Source organism: Rana temporaria, chromosome 2 (assembly GCF_905171775.1).
Source record: "Rana temporaria chromosome 2, aRanTem1.1, whole genome shotgun sequence".
Classification (NCBI taxonomy): Eukaryota; Metazoa; Chordata; class Amphibia; order Anura; family Ranidae; genus Rana; species Rana temporaria.
The window spans coordinates 16,445,760-16,463,815 of record NC_053490.1 but is presented as its reverse complement, the minus strand read 5'-3'; the positions used below and the strand labels follow the sequence as shown (position 1 = coordinate 16,463,815).

Here is an 18,056-nt window from a genome sequence, read left to right as displayed (position 1 = left end):
CCTCTATGGAGATGGTTCACATCTCCTATGCCGAACGCCGAAAGCCGCCTGAAAAAAAGGTCCGGGACTTTTTTTCAGGCGGCAGGCGTACGGCGTTCGGCGTGGAGATGTGAACCATCTCCATAGAGGTGCATGTGTTTTCGTCCCTCTGGCATCTCGGGGCTGCTGCGGCGTCACACTACAGGCGACAAAACGCCTAGGTGTGAATGGGGGGTAAGGCTGCATTCACACTTCGGCGTACAAAATCGCGGCGTTTTGTCCCGCGATTTGCGGCGACAAATAGCGGCGTTTTGTACCGCGATTTGCGGCGACAAAACGCAGCGATTGTGAATGCAGCCTTCACCCCCTCTATGGAGATGGTTCACATCTCCTATGCCGAACGCCGAAAGCCGCCTGAAAAAAAGGTCCGGGACTTTTTTTCAGGCGTACGGCGTACGGCGTTCGGCGTGGAGATGTGAACCATCTCCATAGAGGTGCATGTGTTTTCGTCCCTCTGGCGTCTCGGGGCTGCTGCGGCGTCACACTACAGGCGACAGAACGCCTAGCTGTGAATGGGGGCTAAGGCTGCATTCACACTTCGGCGTACAAAATCGCGGCGTTTTGTCCCGCAAATTGCGGCGACAAATAGCAGCGTTTTGTACCGCGATTGTAAATGCAGCCTTCACCCCCTCTATGGAGATGGTTCACATCTCCTATGCCGAACGCCGAAAGCCGCCTGAAAAAAAGGTCCGGGACTTTTTTTCAGGCGTACGGCGTACGGCGTTCGGCGTGGAGATGTGAACCATCTCCATAGAGGTGCATGTGTTTTCGTCCCTCTGGCGTCTCGGGGCTGCTGCGGCGTCACACTACAGGCGACAGAACGCCTAGGTGTGAATGGGGGCTAAGGCTGCATTCACACTTCGGCGTACAAAATCGCGGCGTTTTGTCCCGCGAATTGCGGCGACAAATAGCGGCGTTTTGTACCGCGATTTGCGGCGACAAAACGCAGCGATTGTGAATGCAGCCTTCACCCCCTCTATTGAGATGGTTCACATCTCCTATGCCGAACGCCGAAAGCCGCCTGAAAAAAAGGTCCGGGACTTTTTTTCAGGCGGCAGGCGTACGGCGTTCGGCGTTCCGCGTGGAGATGTGAACAATCTCCATAGAGGTGCATGTGTTTTCGTCCCTCTGGCGTCTCGGGGCTGCTGCGGCGTCACACTACAGGCGACAAAACGCCTAGGTGTGAATGGGGGCTAAGGCTGCATTCACACTTCGGCGTACAAAATCACGGCGTTTTGTACCGCGATTTGCGGCGACAAAACGCAGCAATTGTGAATGCAGCCTTCACCCCCTCTATGGAGATGGTTCACATCTCCTATGCCGAACGCCGAAAGCCGCCTGAAAAAAAGGTCCGGGACTTTTTTTCAGGCGTACGGCGTACGGCGTTCGGCGTGGAGATGTGAACCATCTCCATAGAGGTGCATGTGTTTTCGTCCCTCTGGCGTCTCGGGGCTGCTGCGGCGTCACACTACAGGCGACAGAACGCCTAGCTGTGAATGGGGGCTAAGGCTGCATTCACACTTCGGCGTACAAAATCGCGGCGTTTTGTCCCGCAAATTGCGGCGACAAATAGCAGCGTTTTGTACCGCGATTGTAAATGCAGCCTTCACCCCCTCTATGGAGATGGTTCACATCTCCTATGCCGAACGCCGAAAGCCGCCTGAAAAAAAGGTCCGGGACTTTTTTTCAGGCGGCAGGCGTACGGCGTTCGGCGTGGAGATGTGAACCATCTCCATGGAGGTGCATGTGTTTTCGTCCCTCTGGCGTCTCGGGGCTGCTGCGGCGTCACACTACAGGCGACAGAACGCCTAGGTGTGAATGGGGGCTAAGAGTCGAAGTGTCACCTCCACCAGACTATTCATTGTCAGTAAACTTTTATTTCATGCTGTCTCCTTCCAAATCACGGTCCATCCCAAACCATTATATTCTCACCGAGCAATGGGCAGTTTAGAACAATGACCTCTGCTCATTTAACAGTGGGTCACCTGTACCCATGCAGTGTCTCTGCCACTCTCTGCCACTTAGGCTGCATTCACACCTGAACGCGGCGTATTTTACCGCGATTAGCCGCGACAAATTGCAGCGTTTTGTCCCGCGATTTGCTGCGACAAAACGCTGCGTTTTTTACCGCGGTTTTTGCTGGAGGGGTGATTTACACATTGTCGACTATGGCCGAACGCCAAAGCCGCCTGAAAAAAAGGGTCAGGGACTTGTTTTGAGCTTCAGGCGTACAGCGTTTCGGCGTTCGGCGTGGAGATGTGAACCATCTCCATAGCCGACAATGTTAAATCACCCCTCCAGCGTATTTCAGGCTGCAATAGCGTCGGGCGTCAAAACGCCTAGGTGTGAATGGAGCCTTAGTCTTTTCCACCAGTTTCCACCAAAAACTTCCCTTTCTGCAAGATAGGAACTTTAAACAGGAAAGCTTCCTCCCCAGGGACCCGGCCTGGTTCAGGGTCATCTAATTGCTGGAAATATCTCTGGTGAGGATTTGCAGTCGTGTGGCCTGGGGACTCCTCTCGTGTGCCTGACCTTCCCCTTTCCCTTCTATGTAGTGTGGAGCGTCAGCTCTGCCGGGGATCATGGTGGACAATCAGAACTGATATTGTGGCAGCTTAGGAAGAGTGGGTAGAGTGTGTGATATTATTATATGATGTCATTGTTAGGCCGCGTACACACGATCGGTTAAAGCGATGAGAACGGTCTGATGGACCGTTTTCATCGGTCAAAACCGATCGTGTGTGGGACCCATAGGTTATTTAACCACTTGCCACCCGCCAATGACATATTGACGTCGGCAAAGTGGTTGTAGAATCCTGACTGGACATCGTATGACGTCCTCAGGATTCTGAGCCGCTGCGTGCCCCCGGGGGGCCACCCCCCAGTCTGACACCCCGCAACACCGATCTCGGTAAAGAGTCTCTCACGGAGACTCTTTACCACTTGATCAGCCGTGTCCAACCATGGCTGATCACGATGTAAACAGGAAGAGCCGTGGCTCCTCACTCGCGTCTGACAGACGCGAGTAGAGGAGAGGCGATCGGCGGCTCTCCTGACAGGGGGGGTTCGCGCTGATTGTTTATCAGTGCAGCCCCCCCTCGGATTGCCACACTGGACCACCAGGGAAGCCCACCCTGGACCAGGGAAGGGCAAACAAAAAGCGCCGCCAATCAGTGCCACCTCATCTGTGCCCGTCAGTACTACCTCATCGATGTCCATCAGTGCCATCTCATTGGTGCCCATCAGTGCCGCCATATCAGTGCCCGTAATTGAAAGAGAAAACATACTTATTTACAAAAAAATTAACAGAAAAAAATAAAACCGTATTTTTTTTTCAAAATTTTCAGTCTTTTTTTAGTTGTTGCGCAAAAAAAAAAATCGCAGAGGTGATCAAATACCACCAAAAGAAAGCTCTATTTGTGGGGAAAAAAGGACGCCAATTTTGTTTGGGTACAGGGTAGCATGACCGCGCAATTTCCATTCAAAGTGCGACAGTGCTGAAAGCTGAAAATTGGCTTGGGCGGGAAGGTGCGTAAGTGCCTGGTATGGAAGTGGTTAACCATCGGTTAAAAAAAAAGCCAACTTGCTTTAAATTTAACCAATGGATTCCTAACCGATCGTTAGTAGGCACGACCATCGGTTAAAAATCCGCGCATGCTCAGAATCAAGTCGACGCATGCTTGGAAGCATTGAACTTCGTTTTTTTTCAGCACGTCGTTGTGTTTTTTACGTCACCGCGTTCTGACCCGATCGGTTATTTAACCGATGGTGTGTAGGCGCGACGGACCATCAGTCAGCTTCATCGGTTCACCTATGACAACGGTCCTTCAGACCGTTCTCATCGGATGGACCGATCGTGTGTACGAGGCTTTAGAGTGTCAGCTCTGCGGGGGAGCATGGTGGACAACCAGAACTGATTATGTGGCAACTAGGGATGACTGGGTAGAGTGTGTGATATTATTATACTGTATGATGTCATTATTAGAGTGTCAGCTCTGCGGGGGACCATGGTGAACAATCGGAACTGACTCCAGAACAGCTAAGGAAGAGTGGACAGTGTATGATATTATTATATGATGTCATTATTAGAGTGTCAGCTCTTCGGGGGACCATGGTGGACAACCAGAACTGATATTGTGGCAACTAAGGTAGAGTGGGCAGAGTGTGATATTATTATATGATGTCATTATTAGAGCGTCATCTCTGCGGGGGACCATGGTGGACAATTAGAACTGACTAGAACTGCTAGGGAAATGTGGGCAGTGTGTGATATTATTATATAATGTCATTATTAGAGTGTCAGCTCTGCGGGGGACCATGGTGGACAACCAGAACGGATATTGTGGCAGCTAAGGAAGAGTGGGCAGAGTGTGTGATATTATTATATGATGTCATTATTAGAGTGTCAGCTCTGTGGGAGACCATGGTGGACAATCGGAACAGACTCTAGAACAGCTAATAAAGAGTGGGCAGTGTGTGATATTGTTACTATATGATGTCATTATTGAAGTGTCAGCTATTTGGAGTAGCACGATGGACAATCAGAAGCAGGGGAGGGCTGGCAGGGTGGAAATCTCCCCCCCCCCCCCCCCGGCTGGTGACACTATGCACAGCCACCGACCGCCACTACCAAATGCTGTTTTTGCAGAGCAGGAATATACCTGCTGGAGCTCTGTTAACACAGTTCACGGCCGCTGCTCACCTCCCGCTGGTGGACTCTGATGTAAGGGGGGCCTCTGATGTAAGGGGGGCCTCTGTGCGGACTCTGATGTAAGGGGGGCCTCTGTGCGGACTCTGATGTAAGGGGGGCCTCTGTGCGGACTCTGATGTAAGGGGGGCCTCTGATGTAAGGGGGGCCTCTGTGCGGACTCTGATGTAAGGGGGGCCTCTGTGCGGACTCTGATGTAAGGGGGGCCTCTGATGTAAGGGGGGGCCTCTGTGCGGACTCTGATGTAAGGGGAGCCTCTGTGCGGACTCTGATGTAAGGGGGGCCACTGTGCGGACTCTGATGTAAGGGGGGCCACTGTGCGGACTCTGATGTAAGGGGGGCCTCTGATGTAAGGGGGGGCCTCTGTGCGGACTCTGATGTAAGGGGAGCCTCTGTGCGGACTCTGATGTAAGGGGGGCCACTGTGCGGACTCTGATGTAAGGGTGGCCACTGTGTGGACTCTGATGTAAGGGGGGCCACTGTGTAAACTCTGATGTAAGGGGGGCCTCTGATGTAAGGGGGGGCCTCTGTGCGGACTCTGATGTAAGGGGGGCCTCTGTGCGGACTCTGATGTAAGGGGGGCCTCTGATGTAAGGGGGGGCCTCTGTGCGGACTCTGATGTAAGGGGGGCCTCTGTGCGGACTCTGATGTAAGGGGGGGCACTGTGTGGACTCTGATGTAAGGGGGGCCACTGTGTGGACTCTGAAGTAAGGGGGGCCACTGTGTAAACTCTGATGTAAGGGGGGCCTCTGTGCGGACTCTGATGTAAGGGGGGCCACTGTGCGGACTCTGATGTAAGGGGGGGCCACTGTGCGGACTCTGATGTAAGGGGGGCCACTGTGTGGACTCTGATGTAAGGGGGGCCACTGTGTAAACTCGGATGTAAGGGGGGCCTCTGTGCGGACTCTGATGTAAGGGGGGCCACTGTGTGGACTCTGAAGTAAGGGGGGCCACTGTGTAAACTCTGATATAAGGGGGGCCTCTGTGCGGACTCTGATGTAAGGGGGGCCACTGTGCGGACTCTGATGTAAGGGGGGGCCACTGTGCGGACTCTGATGTAAGGGGGGCCACTGTGTGGACTCTGATGTAAGGGGGGCCACTGTGTAAACTCGGATGTAAGGGGGGCCTCTGTGCGGACTCTGATGTAAGGGGGGCCACTGTGTGGACTCTGAAGTAAGGGGGGCCACTGTGTAAACTCTGATATAAGGGGGGCCTCTGTGCGGACTCTGATGTAAGGGGGGCCACTGTGCGGACTCTGATGTAAGGGGGGGCCACTGTGCGGACTCTGATGTAAGGGGGGCCACTGTGTGGACTCTGATGTAAGGGGGGCCACTGTGTAAACTCGGATGTAAGGGGGGCCTCTGTGCGGACTCTGATGTAAGGGGGCCTCTGTGCGGACTCTTGTGATCATGAAAAATCTTAGACTGTTTTCCTCGATCCATCACTTTTCCACGCTCTATGAGTGGGCAATGTGCGATATTATTTCATGATGTCATAATGAGAGTGTCAGCTCTGTGAGGGATCATGGTAAACAATCAGAACCAACATTGTGACAGCTAAGAAGGAGTGGGCAGTGTGACATAGTATGATGTTTTTATTAGAGTGTCAGCTCTGCAGGGGACCATGGTGAACAATCAGACCTGTCAACTCTTGACAGATAATGAAGACTGAGTAGTGTGCAATATTGTTGTTATGAGTGTCAGCTCTGCGAGTCAGGATAGCAAACTGATTCTGATGTTGTGTATTTCTGAAGTTACTCCTGGGGAATGAATAATTAAAATGTCTCAAACAGTATTGATAAAGTGTCAGCTCTTAGGGTGAGGAGTGTGTGTGTGCTGTGGATGGTGTCAACCTTTCCCGAAGGAGTATTGGATTTGATTGTCAGCTCTGGGGACAAAATAGGGTTGGCCTTTGTGGTGGACTAAAGTAAAAAAAAAATGGGGGTCATTTGCTTTACTTATAGAAGCCGTCACCAAAGTGTCAGCTCTGAGAACAAATATGATAATGTTCACTTGAGTGTAAGCTCTGAGAACAAATATGATAATGTTCACTTGAGTGTCAGCTCTGAGGGTTACGCTGTGCAGTGCATGCTCCTATGTGGAGATATCATTAGTCAGTGTCAGCTCTGTAGTATGAAAAAAGTGTGGAATATGTAATGTGATATCGGTGTTTGGGTTCCTTGGTAGAGTGTAAGCTCTGCAAAACAGAAAGGGGTGTGGTGTGTGCATAGTAGTTACAGAGTGTCAGCTCTGTGGGATAGAAAGGTGTGCATTGAAAGGTGTGAAAGGGTAGAAAAGGGAAGAGTTTGGACCAGTATAGCTATTAGATTGTCAGCTCTATGGGGTAGAAAGACACAGACTGCATATGATGTTTGGTTTGATGGCATTATTGAAGTGTCAGCTCTGTGGGGCAGGCTGTGGGTAGAGTTTGGACCAGTACATTATTGAAGTGTCAGCTCTGTGGGGCAGGCTGTGTGTAGAGTTTGGACCAGTACATTATTGAAGTGTCAGCTCTGTGGGGGAGCAAGGGGAAGATTGTGTGTAGAGTTTGGACCAGTATAGCTATTGGATTGTCAGCTCTATGGGATAGAAAGAAGCAGACCGCATATGATGTTTGGATTGATGGCATTATTGAAGTGTCAGCTCTGTGGGGCAGGCTGTGTGTAGAGTTTGGACCAGTACATAATTGGATTGTCAGCTTTGTAGGGTAGAAAGAAGCAGACTGCATATGATGTTTGGATTGAAGGCATTATTGAAGTGTCAGCTCTGTAGGGGAGCAAGGGGCAGATTGTGGGTAGAGTTTGGACCAGTATAGCTATTGGATTGTCAGCTCTATGGGGTAGAAAGAAGCAGACCGCATATGATGTTTGGATTGATGGCATTATTGAAGTGTCAGCTCTGTGGGGTAGAAAGGGGCAGATTGTGGGTAGAGTTTGGACCAGTATAGCTATTGGATTGTCAGCTCTATGGGATAGAAAGAAGTAGACTGCATATGATGTTTGGTTTGATGACATTATTGAAGTGTCAGCTCTGTGGGGGAGCAAGGGGAAGATTGTGGGTAGAGTTTGGACCAGTATAGCTATTGGATTGTCAGCTCTATGGGGTAGAAAGAAGCAGACCGCATATGATGTTTGGATTGCAGGCATTATTGAAGTGTCAGCTCTGTGGGGCAGAAAGAAGTGTCAGCTCTGTGGGGGAGCAAGGGGCAGATTGTGGGTAGAGTTTGGACCAGTATAGTACCAGTATAATGTCCAATATATTGGATTATCAATTCTATGGGGTAGAAAGAAGCAGACAGCGTATGATGTTTGGTTTGTTGGCATTATTAAAGTGTCAGCTCTGTGGGTTAAAAAGGGGTAGAATGCATGTAGAGTTTAGACCACTATAGTTATTGAAGTGCCAGCTCTGTGGGGTAATTAGCAGCAGATTGTGTGTAACGATTGGATTGATGGCACTATTGAAGTGTCAGCTTTGCTGGACAAAAGGGGTAGGGGCTGCCCGATTATTGACCTCGGTCAGACGGTTACACACACACGTCAGACTCACCGTTAGAGTGTAAGCTCTTGCGGCCGCTGTCTCATGCTGGCCTTGCTGGCAGTCACACTTGGTTCTAATCCAGATTCCATCCCCGGAGACCTCGCGCCGTCTCTCCTAGGCCAGTGCCCAGCCGCCCGTCTCTTTCCTGTACCTGCCTTGTTGGCGTCTCCTCTCGGTGCAGTCTCGGGTGCGCTCTGGAAGGCCCTTACATCTGGCGGTGGGATGTCTCTTCTCTCTCTCTCAGCGCTTTGTTCTCACCCCAGGTCTGTCTCTTTCATCCTCTTTGTGCACAGGGCGGTCCCTCTGCTCACTATTGTTCTGTCTGATGGATGTCTCTTTCGCGGAGTGCGCTTTTCGTCGTTTCGCCTTTTCTCTCCAGATGTGGCCGACTCTTTCGGGGAGGGGAGAGATCTCCAGCGGATGGGGGTCTCGGAAATAGGGGGGGTCTCTCCGACAGTCTCTCCCCGCCTCAGCCTGTCTCTCTGGCTGGGACAATGGATTGAGACAGCTGTGGATGGGAGAGAGAGCGCAAGGCTCAGAGGGAAGGAGAGAGGCTCTGAAACATGATTCTCCCCCCACCGCCTTCCCCAGCATCACCCCCCCCTACACACCTCCTCCATCCTCTACCCCCCCTCCTCCTCCTCCTCCTCCTCCTGCATCCTTTCCTCCCCCCTCCTCTCTGCTGCTGCGCCCCCCCTCCCTCCTCGCTGCTCCTGCACTCTGTCTCATCTGCTAATTTATGCTGAATTCCAGGACCAGAGAGAGAGGGCTGCATGGAGACTGGGGAGAGAGGGACCCCCACAGATGCTCAGCCCTTGTGAATTTATATAATCTACAACCAGCGTTACATTGTATCCATTGCCCCCGCTGAGTAACGGAATCCCATCCTTGGCCCAGACTCAGGTAGAATTGCGCTATATTTGCGCGGGCACAGGGCAGCGATTTTGCCCTGCGCCCACGCAAATATTTTGCGCTGCCCTCGATTCACGGAGCAGTAGCTCCGTGAATTGCGAGGGCGCGCCGGCAAAATTGCCCGGCGTAAGCGCGCGCAATGTAAATGATCCCGCCGGGGGCGGGAATCGTTTAAATTAGGCGCGCTCCCGCGCCGAGCGTACAGCGCATGCTCCGTCGGGAAACTTTCCCAACGTGCATTGCGGCAAATGACGTCGCAAGGACGTCATTTGCTTCAAAGTGAACGTGAATGGCGTCCAGCGCAACGCAAACGCCGTGAAATTCAAATTTCACGGCGCGGGAGCGGCGGCTATACTTTAGCATTGGCTGCCCCTGCTATTAGAAAGGGCAGCCTTGCGCTAAAGTTGCCCTACGGAAAGTCCGTACCTGGCTTGCGCGGGGGCCCGCGCAAGTTTGTGAATCAGTTGGTAGTATGCAATTTGCATACTACACGCTGATCACAATGGGAGCGTCCCCTAGCGGCACACGCAAGAATGCAGCCTAAAATCTGCGAGGCATAAGAGCCTTATGCCGCGCAGATTTTAGGCTGCAGTCGGTGTAACGAGGTTCCTGAATCAGGAGCACTCGTTACACCGGAGCAAGTAAGCAATTGCGCCGTGTAACTTATGGTTACACGGGCGCAATTGCTTCTTGAATCTGGGCCCTTGTTTTTATATGCCAGTATTAGGTTCCATTCACACTTGGCGATTCGGAATCGCAGGGCGGGAATTGGTGCAATTTTAGCTGCGATTTTCAAATCGTGTGTGAGCCCTGGTTCACATTGGTACGATTTGACATGCGATTTGACAAAAACGTCCTAATCGGTGCATCTGCGGCGCTGCGCCGATTTCAAAAAGTACCGTATTTATCGCGGTATAACGCGCTCCCGCGTATACCGCGCACCCCTAAAGTGGCCCCCAAACCTGTGGAAAAAACGTTTTTTTTGTTTTTTTTGTATTTACAGTTTTGGTGTCTTGCGCGGCGTCCATCGGCGGCCTCGTCGGGTCCGGCGTCCTTCTGCGGCTTCGGGTGTCCTCTTCGGCGGGTCCGGCGTCCGTCTTCGGCGGGTCGGGTGTCCTATTCGGCGGGTCGGGTGTCCTCTTCGGCGGGTCCGGCGTCCTTCTGCGGCGTCCTCGCGGCGTCCTTGCGTCCTCCCCGCTCCGAGTTTGAATACTGCGCCGACATATACAGAGCACAGTACACTCGTGTATTGTCGGCAATGCTCGGCTACCCGCGCTGACGTCCTGTACGTCCAGGACGTGAGTGCGGAAGGAGCCGAGACTGCCCGACTATACCCGAGTGTACTGCGCTCGGTATATGTCGGCGCAGTATTCAAAACGCGGCGCGGGAAAGCGGGTATCGGCGTATACCGCGCACCCACGATTTTGCCCTGATTTTTTGCCCAGGGCAAAAAAGTGCGCGGTATGCGCCGATAAATACGGTAGTTTCTGTACTACTTTTTGCGTTTTCGGGCTGCGATTTACATTGAAAACCTGCACAGATGTCTCTGAAATCGCCGCCGAAATCGGGACTGACAAACGGGAGTAAAATCGTGCGAGTTCAGCTGAACTCGCACGACTTCATTCTTGCAGCCCGGGGGCTTAATCATGGTAAAACGCGCCTTTGGGGGGCCACTTATTCTAAATGGCTCCACAGAGTGGGATTTTTCCCTGATAGTCGTGCAGCAAATCTCACCTTTAAAAATCGCGGGAAGCTCGTCGCCAGAAATGGAGCTGGAGCTGCTTAAGGGGCGACAACAATCGCGCATAGGGCACCATATTCTCTTCATTGTGTGACACGCGGGAACGCATGAAAATCGCCCACACAAAATCGTGAGGGGGGAACGTGAGTTCCCGCCACATGATGTGTTAATGGGGCAGGGCTTTATCGTGGTTTTAGAAGTGCTTTTTGGCCGGAAGCGGGGCGCTTTTAACCCCCGCTAGCGGCCAAATAAAGGGTTAAAAAGTGCCTCAAAGTGCCGCTGACGCTTTGCAGGCGCTTCGGCTGCGCTGCCCATTGATTTGCACTTTAGGAGCGGTTTATACACCACTCCTAAAGCGCCCTAAAGATGCTACTTGCAGGACTTTTTTTAAGACCCCTTTCACACTGGAGGCATCTTTCAGGTGCTTTAGTGTTAAAAATAATTGAAACATGTGTGAGTACCATTGGTGTACAAAGAATAGTCTATTTTCTTTCCTTCTCTCTATCTCTTCTTCTCTCTCCTTCTTTCTCTCTTGCTGGCTTTCTGTTTATCTCTCCTTCATTCCTTCTCTCTCTCGCTCTCTCTCCCCCTCCCCTCCTCTTTTTCTTTATTTTTTCCCCCTTTTTTTCTCTTTCTTGCTTTCTCTCTCTCTCTTTCCTTCCTCTCGCTTTCTTTGTTTCTGTCTCTCTCTCTCTTTTTCTTGCCCTCTTTCTCTCCCTCTCTCTTTCTTGCCCCTTTTCTCTCTCTCCTTCTTGACCTCTTTCTATCTCTCTCCTTTCTTCCTTCTGCCTGTCTTTCTCTATTTCTTTCTTTCTTTCTTTCTTCTTTCTTTCTTCTTTCTTTCTTCTTTCTTTCTTTGTTTCTTTGTTTCTTTCTTTCTTTCTTTCTGTCTGTCTGTCTTTCTCTCTTTCCTCTCTCTTTCTTCCTGTCTATCTTTTTTTCTCTCTCTTTCTTTATCTCTCTCTCTTGCTTGCTTTCTGTTTCTCTCTTTATTTCTCACTTTCTTTCTTTCTTGTTCTCTCTCTCCCCCCCCCTCTCTCTCTCTCTCTCTCTCTCTCTCTCTCTCTCTTTCTTGCTTTCTCTTTCCCTTCATCCCCCCCCCTCTCTCTCTCTATCTTTCTTGTTCTCTCTCTTCCCCTTCTCTTTATTTTTTTCTCTTTCTTGCTTTTTCTCTCTCTCCTCTCTGTCTTGCTCTCTCTCTCTCTCCTTCCTCCATTCTCTCTCTTTCTTGCTTTTTCTCTCTCTCCTCTCTTTCTTGCTCTCTCTCTCTCTCCTTCCTCCATTCTCTCTCTTTCTTGCTCTCTCTCTCTCTCCTTCCTCCATTCTCTCTCTTTCTTTCTCTCTACTCTTTTTTTCTTTCTCTCTCTCTCTCTTTATTTCTTTCTCTCTCCCTTTCTTACTCTTTCTCTCTCTCTATTTCTCTCCTTCTTTCCTTCTATCTTTTGTTCTTTCTTTCTCTCTTTCTTGCTTTCTCTCTCTCCTCTCTCTTTCTTCCTGTCTATCTTTCTTTCTTTCTCTCTCTCCTCTCTCTTTCTTTATCTCTCTCTCTTGCTTTCTGTTTCTCTCTCTATTTCTCACTTTCTCTCTTTCTTGTTCTCTCTCCCCCCTCTCTCTCTCTCTCTTTCTTGCTTTCTCTTTCCCTTCATTCCCCCCCCCCCCTCTCTCTCTATCTTTCTTGTTCTCTCTCTTCCCCTTCTCTTTATTTTTTTTCTCTTTCTTGCTTTCTCTCTCTTCTTCTCTCTCTCTTTATTTATTTCTCTCTCTTTCTTGCTCTCTCTCTCTCTCTCTCTCCTTCCTCCATTCTCTCTCTTTCTTTCTTTCTCTCTACTCTTTTTTTTTTCTTTCTCTCTCTTTCTCTCTCTATTTATTAATTTCTTTCTCTCTCCCTTTCTTACCCTCTCTCTCTCTCTATTTCTTTCCTTCTATCATTTGTTCTTTCTTTCTTTCTCTCGCTTTCTGTCTCTCTCTCCTTCTCTTTTCCTTTTTTTCTTTCATTCTTTCTTTCTTTCTTTCTTGCTTCCTCTCTCTCCTCTTTCTTTCTCTCTCTTTTTCTTGCCCTTTCTCTCTCTCTTTCTTGCTTTCTCTCTCTCTCCTTCTCTCTCTTTCTTTCTGTCTGTCACACACAAATCTGTTTCCATCCAGGGGCTGTGGGTGGCTGTCTAGGGGCAGGATCGACATCATGGGGGGGGGGGGGGGGTAGATTATGTCAGTAAGAGCAATTAAATTTGGCCACACCCACTGTTCAATGCGGCACGCTATGCACACTGCATTACTACTCTCCTTGGGGCACCCAAAGATGTTCCAGGCCTCTAAAGTGTTCGGGTTTGGCATGAAGAAAAGGTGGCAACCCTAGCCATGCAGCACAAGCGCATACTATCGCTCTTAAAGAAGCTGATGTACACCTACTGCGATTTGCGGGAACGTGCCGACCTGCGGCCGTATAACGAAGCCCCCCACTGACCTCTGTAGCTACAGGCACTGTAGAGAAAGGACATGCCCCTTGTTATACCGAACAAACTTTTTTTGGCAGCAACAAAAATGTGATACGGCAGAGAATGGATAGAAAGTCCAATGCAATATAATACTTTTGGATAATGAAATTGTACATTTGTTTATAAATAGGTCTGTACAGCTGAACAAAAACCGGGTCCATTGAGGATGAAGGAGGGTCGGAGGGATTTGGTTGCTATAAAGGGAGAGTTGGGAGCTGTGAATGTGTGTTTATGACGGCCCGTTTACACTTTACTTACTTTGTTGGAGTGTAAGGCCTGCTAATTTATTTATTGCATTGGAGCATGCAAAGCTTTGCAACTGTGATCAGTGAATTGTAGTCGCAATGCAAAGGCTTCTGCAGACTATTCCCCAGTCTCCAGTTCATGCCCTGAAACGGTGATGGAAGCGGTATTGAACCCGAAAACAAACATTTATTATATTGCAGCTTACCAATTCTTATATGTGATGGCTGCATTCGTTTTCTTTTTAGGCTTTCTTTCTTCTATTTTAATCTGTTGATCCTGGCAGTAAGTCTGTTGTTTTTCAAAAGAACAAGCTCTCTTCCAGATGTATCAGTTACAGGGATGAGACACACCATGAAGTCATTGGCCCATATTCTCAGTGAAGTTACGATGGAGTATCTCAGGATACTCCATCGTATCTCCCTTTTTTGGCCCGTGTATCTATGCTCCTGATTCTCAGAATCATTTTTGCATAGATACACTTAAGATCCGCCATCTGTAAGTCACTTACACTGGCGGATCTTAAATGTAATGACGCCGGCCGCCGCTAGATGGCATTTACGTGAAGGACTCATTTGCGTATGCAAATGATCCTTCTACGCCGATTCCCGAACGAGTTCGCGTCGCGTAACCGTCGCTAACGTCGTTTGCGTAAGCGGAAACTTACTCCTGCTATATGAGGGGTAAGTTTCCGCAAGTCTCGCGTAGGCCATGTTACGGATGGCGTCGGGTCCCCGTCGTGTTTTTTCGTCGGGTACGTCGTTTACGTAAGTCGTTCTTGAATACGACTTTACATCAATGACGCACACGTCGGCGTCATTGACGTTTTCCGCCGAGAACTGGAGCATGCGCACTGGGCTTTTTGCAGCCCGGCGCATGCCCAGTTCTTTCGCATCGGGGGCGCGCTTCATTTGCATAGAAGCCGCCCCCTTGGAGATCCGCCAGGCTACGCCGGGACACTTACACTCCGCTGTCCCAACTTATGGAGCAAGTGGTTGGGGAATACAACACCTGCTCCAGTAAGTTGGGACAGCGGAGTGTAAGTGCCTTAAGCGCAGCAGGCGGATATTTAGAGAGAATATGGGCCAGTATTAGTATACAGGATTTATGTAGCGCCAACAGTTGACGCAGTGCTTTACAAATACAATATGGAGACAATACAGCTACAATACAATAAAATACAATAGGGTTAGGAGAGCTTACAAAATCATGATAGAAATGCTTACAATCAGGGGCAGGCGGGGCCGTGGGGCAGGGTGGCATTTGCCCCCAGGCCGCCCTAACTTATGTTGATGACGGCTGGAGGCCGCTGCCATTTTTTTTCTTCTGTAGGAAGTCAGGCCCGGGGCACGGCTGCTGTTGCATTCTGGGAGTTGTAGTACGCCCTCAAGCTCCTTGTCAGCGCAGAGGAAACTACAACTTCCGGAGACTGAAGTCCTGGAGGCAGGGCCCGCGTGACTGGCTCGGGCTGTGGAGCTGGCTGCTTCTTGACCCCAGGAGCATTACCCCCCAGGAGGCCGGGGCTTGCAGGGACTAGCTGAGCTGCCAGGTGAGAGACCCTGACACCCCCAGCTGACCCCTACATCCCATCCCCCCTATTCACCCAATTTATTCTGCCCCAGCGATCAGGCTGCATTGGGTGGGCACTGGTGATGCTGCATTTATGGGCACTGGTGAAGCTGAATTTATGGGCAATGGTGAGGCTGAATTTTTAGACACTGGTGAGGCTGCGTTGATGGGCACTGGTGAGACTGCATTGGATGGGCACTGGTGAGACTTCATTGGATGGGCACTGGTGAGGCTGCATTGGATGGGCACTGATCAGGCTGCATTGGTGGACACTGGTGAGGCTCCCAACCGTCCCAGATTTAGCGGAAAAATCCAGTGATTCGCGGTAAATCCTGCGGTCCCGCGAGCAGCCCTATTTTCCCGAGAGTTCGGGCCCCCCCCCGCGCGATCACGTGATTCGCGGCAAATCCTTGTAACTCCGATCCTTGTAACCCCCCCGCTCAACAACTTTGATCTGACCCCCCCCCCCCCGCTCAACAACTTTGATCATTCTGAAGTTGAAAAGTTGGGAGGTATGCTGTATTTATGGACACTGGTGAGGCTGCATTGATGGGCATTGGTAAGGCTGAATGGGCACTGGTGAGGCTGCATTGATGGGCACTGATGAGACTGCATTGATTGGCACTGATCAGGCTGCATTGATGGGCATTGTTAAAGCTGCAATGATGGGCACTGATGAGGCTGCATGGATGGGCACTGGTGAGGCTGCATTGATGGGCACTGTTAAAACTGCATTGATTGGCACTGATCAGGCTGCATTGATGGGCAGTGGTACTGGTGAGGCTGCATTGAAAAAACAGGTGGGCATGGATGGTGAGCTGATTCTGTGGTTTCATGGCCCACTTGGCTGTACTTGCTCCCCAGGCCTAAGGCTGCCAGCCCTCCCCTGCTTACAACAATCAGCTTTATTAATTGATGTAAAATCTTTATCCCTAAAGGAAAAAAAAAAATAAACTGTGCTGCTGTAACTGCTTATAAAGAGTAAGCTGGAGTTTGGTTTCAATTTGTTAATGTATTTAGATCTGCCAATACATGATCTAACACTTCCCTCCCCACCCAGACTGGCAATGCTGCTGTCTAAATGTGCCCCTACATGTGCTCCTTCATCCAGAGTAGGGGCGCTCTAATACAGGAAGCGTGTTACTGGCCAAATCACCAGGTGAAAACAGAGGGGAAAAAAGTAAAAAAAGAAACCTAATGCAGCCACCACATATAATGATTGGTAAGCTGCAATATACTACGGGCTAGATTCAGTAACAAGTCATTTCAAATCTGCGCCGTCGTATCTTTACGCCGATTCTCAAAGGCAGATACGTTGAAAAAATAAGCTTCCTCCGCCGGCGTAACTTGAATACGGCGGCGTATAATTGTGTTCATTTTTACGCTGGCCGCTGGGGGCGCTTCCGTTGTTTTCGGCGTAGAATATGCAAATGACCTAGATACGCCGATTCACAAACGTACGTACGCCCGGCGCAATTTTTTTTACGTCGTTTACGTTTGGCTTTTTCGGCGTAAGGTTACTCCTGCTATTAGGAGGCGCAGCCAATGTTAAGTATGGACGTCGTTCCCGCTTCGAAATTTGAATTTTTTACGTCGTTTGCGTAAGTCGTTCGCGAATAGGGCTGGACGTTATTTACGTTCACGTCGAAAGCAATGACGATTTGCGGCGGAATTTCGAGCATGCGCACTGGGATTCTTTCACGAACGGCGCATGCGGCGTTCGTAAAAAAACGTAAAAAAACGTAAAATAACTTATTCATTTAAATAAAACACGCCCCCCCCTCATCATCATTTGAATTAGGCGCGCTTACGCCGGCCCGATTTACGATACGCCGCCGTAAGTTAGGAGGCAAGTGCTTTGTGAATACAGCACTTGCCTCTCTGACTTACGGCGGCACAGCGTAAATACGATACGCTACGCCGCCGTAATATTGCGCGCAGCTACCTGAATCTAGCCCTACGTATTTGGCATTGGGTTTAAGACCATTTTCAGTTATGGAGCTGGAAGAAGTATTACTGGACTATGAGTGGGGTGGGGGGGGGGGCATCACTGCCCTTGTGATCCATTGAGAATTACCAATCCCCGTGCCATGGTGGTAGATGGGACTTTTCTGTCGATAGTACAGCTGTGTGGGCGGAGCCATACACCGCCATGGCAAATTCAAATAATGACATAATGCTGCAGGGAGAAGAACCCCAGGAATCTGTAAGTGGGGGGGCAGTTTTGGGGGTGGGGGGGGCTGCAGACTATTAGGTAGATTCAGGTAGGGGCGCGCAAATCTAGGTCGGCGTAGCCTAGCGTGTTTACACTACGCCGCCTTAAGTAAGAGAGGCAAGTACATGATTCACAAAGTACTTGCCTCCTTACTTAGGGCGGCGTAGTGGAAATGCGGCGGGCGTAAGGGCGCCTAATTCAAATGGGTTGAGGGGGGGCGTGTTTAATGGTAATGAGGCTTGACCTCACGTTTTTGAAGTTTTTTTGTCACTGCGCATGCGCCGGGCGACTACATTTCCCAGTGTGCATTGCGGTTACATACGCCGCACGGGCCTATTGATTTCGACGTGGACGTAAACGAGGTAAATCCCGATTCGCGGACGACTTACGCAAACAACGTTAAAAATTCGAACCTCGCGGCGGGAACATTGTTATTCCACCTAATAGGTGGAATAACTTTAGGCCTCCTAAGGCCTTACGGAAACGGCGTAAATCGACTGCGGCGGCCGGGCGTACGTTCGTGAATCGGCGTACAAACTCATTTACATATTCTACGCCGACCGCAATGGAAGCGCCATCTAGCGGCCATCCGAAAAATTGC

The 18,056-nt window shown here is 50.2% G+C and overlaps 1 protein-coding gene across 1 annotated transcript in view; it reads right to left on the bottom strand.

The window, feature by feature from the left end:
- DCHS1 (dachsous cadherin-related 1) overlaps window positions 1-8,871 on the bottom strand; it is a 119,032-nt gene extending 110,161 nt beyond the window's left edge. Inside the window, exon 1 of the mRNA XM_040339879.1 lies at window positions 8,293-8,871. The gene's annotated coding sequence lies outside the window, so the exon portion shown is untranslated. The remainder of the gene's footprint in view (window positions 1-8,292) is intronic.
- Window positions 8,872-18,056: the final 9,185 nt, after the last annotated feature.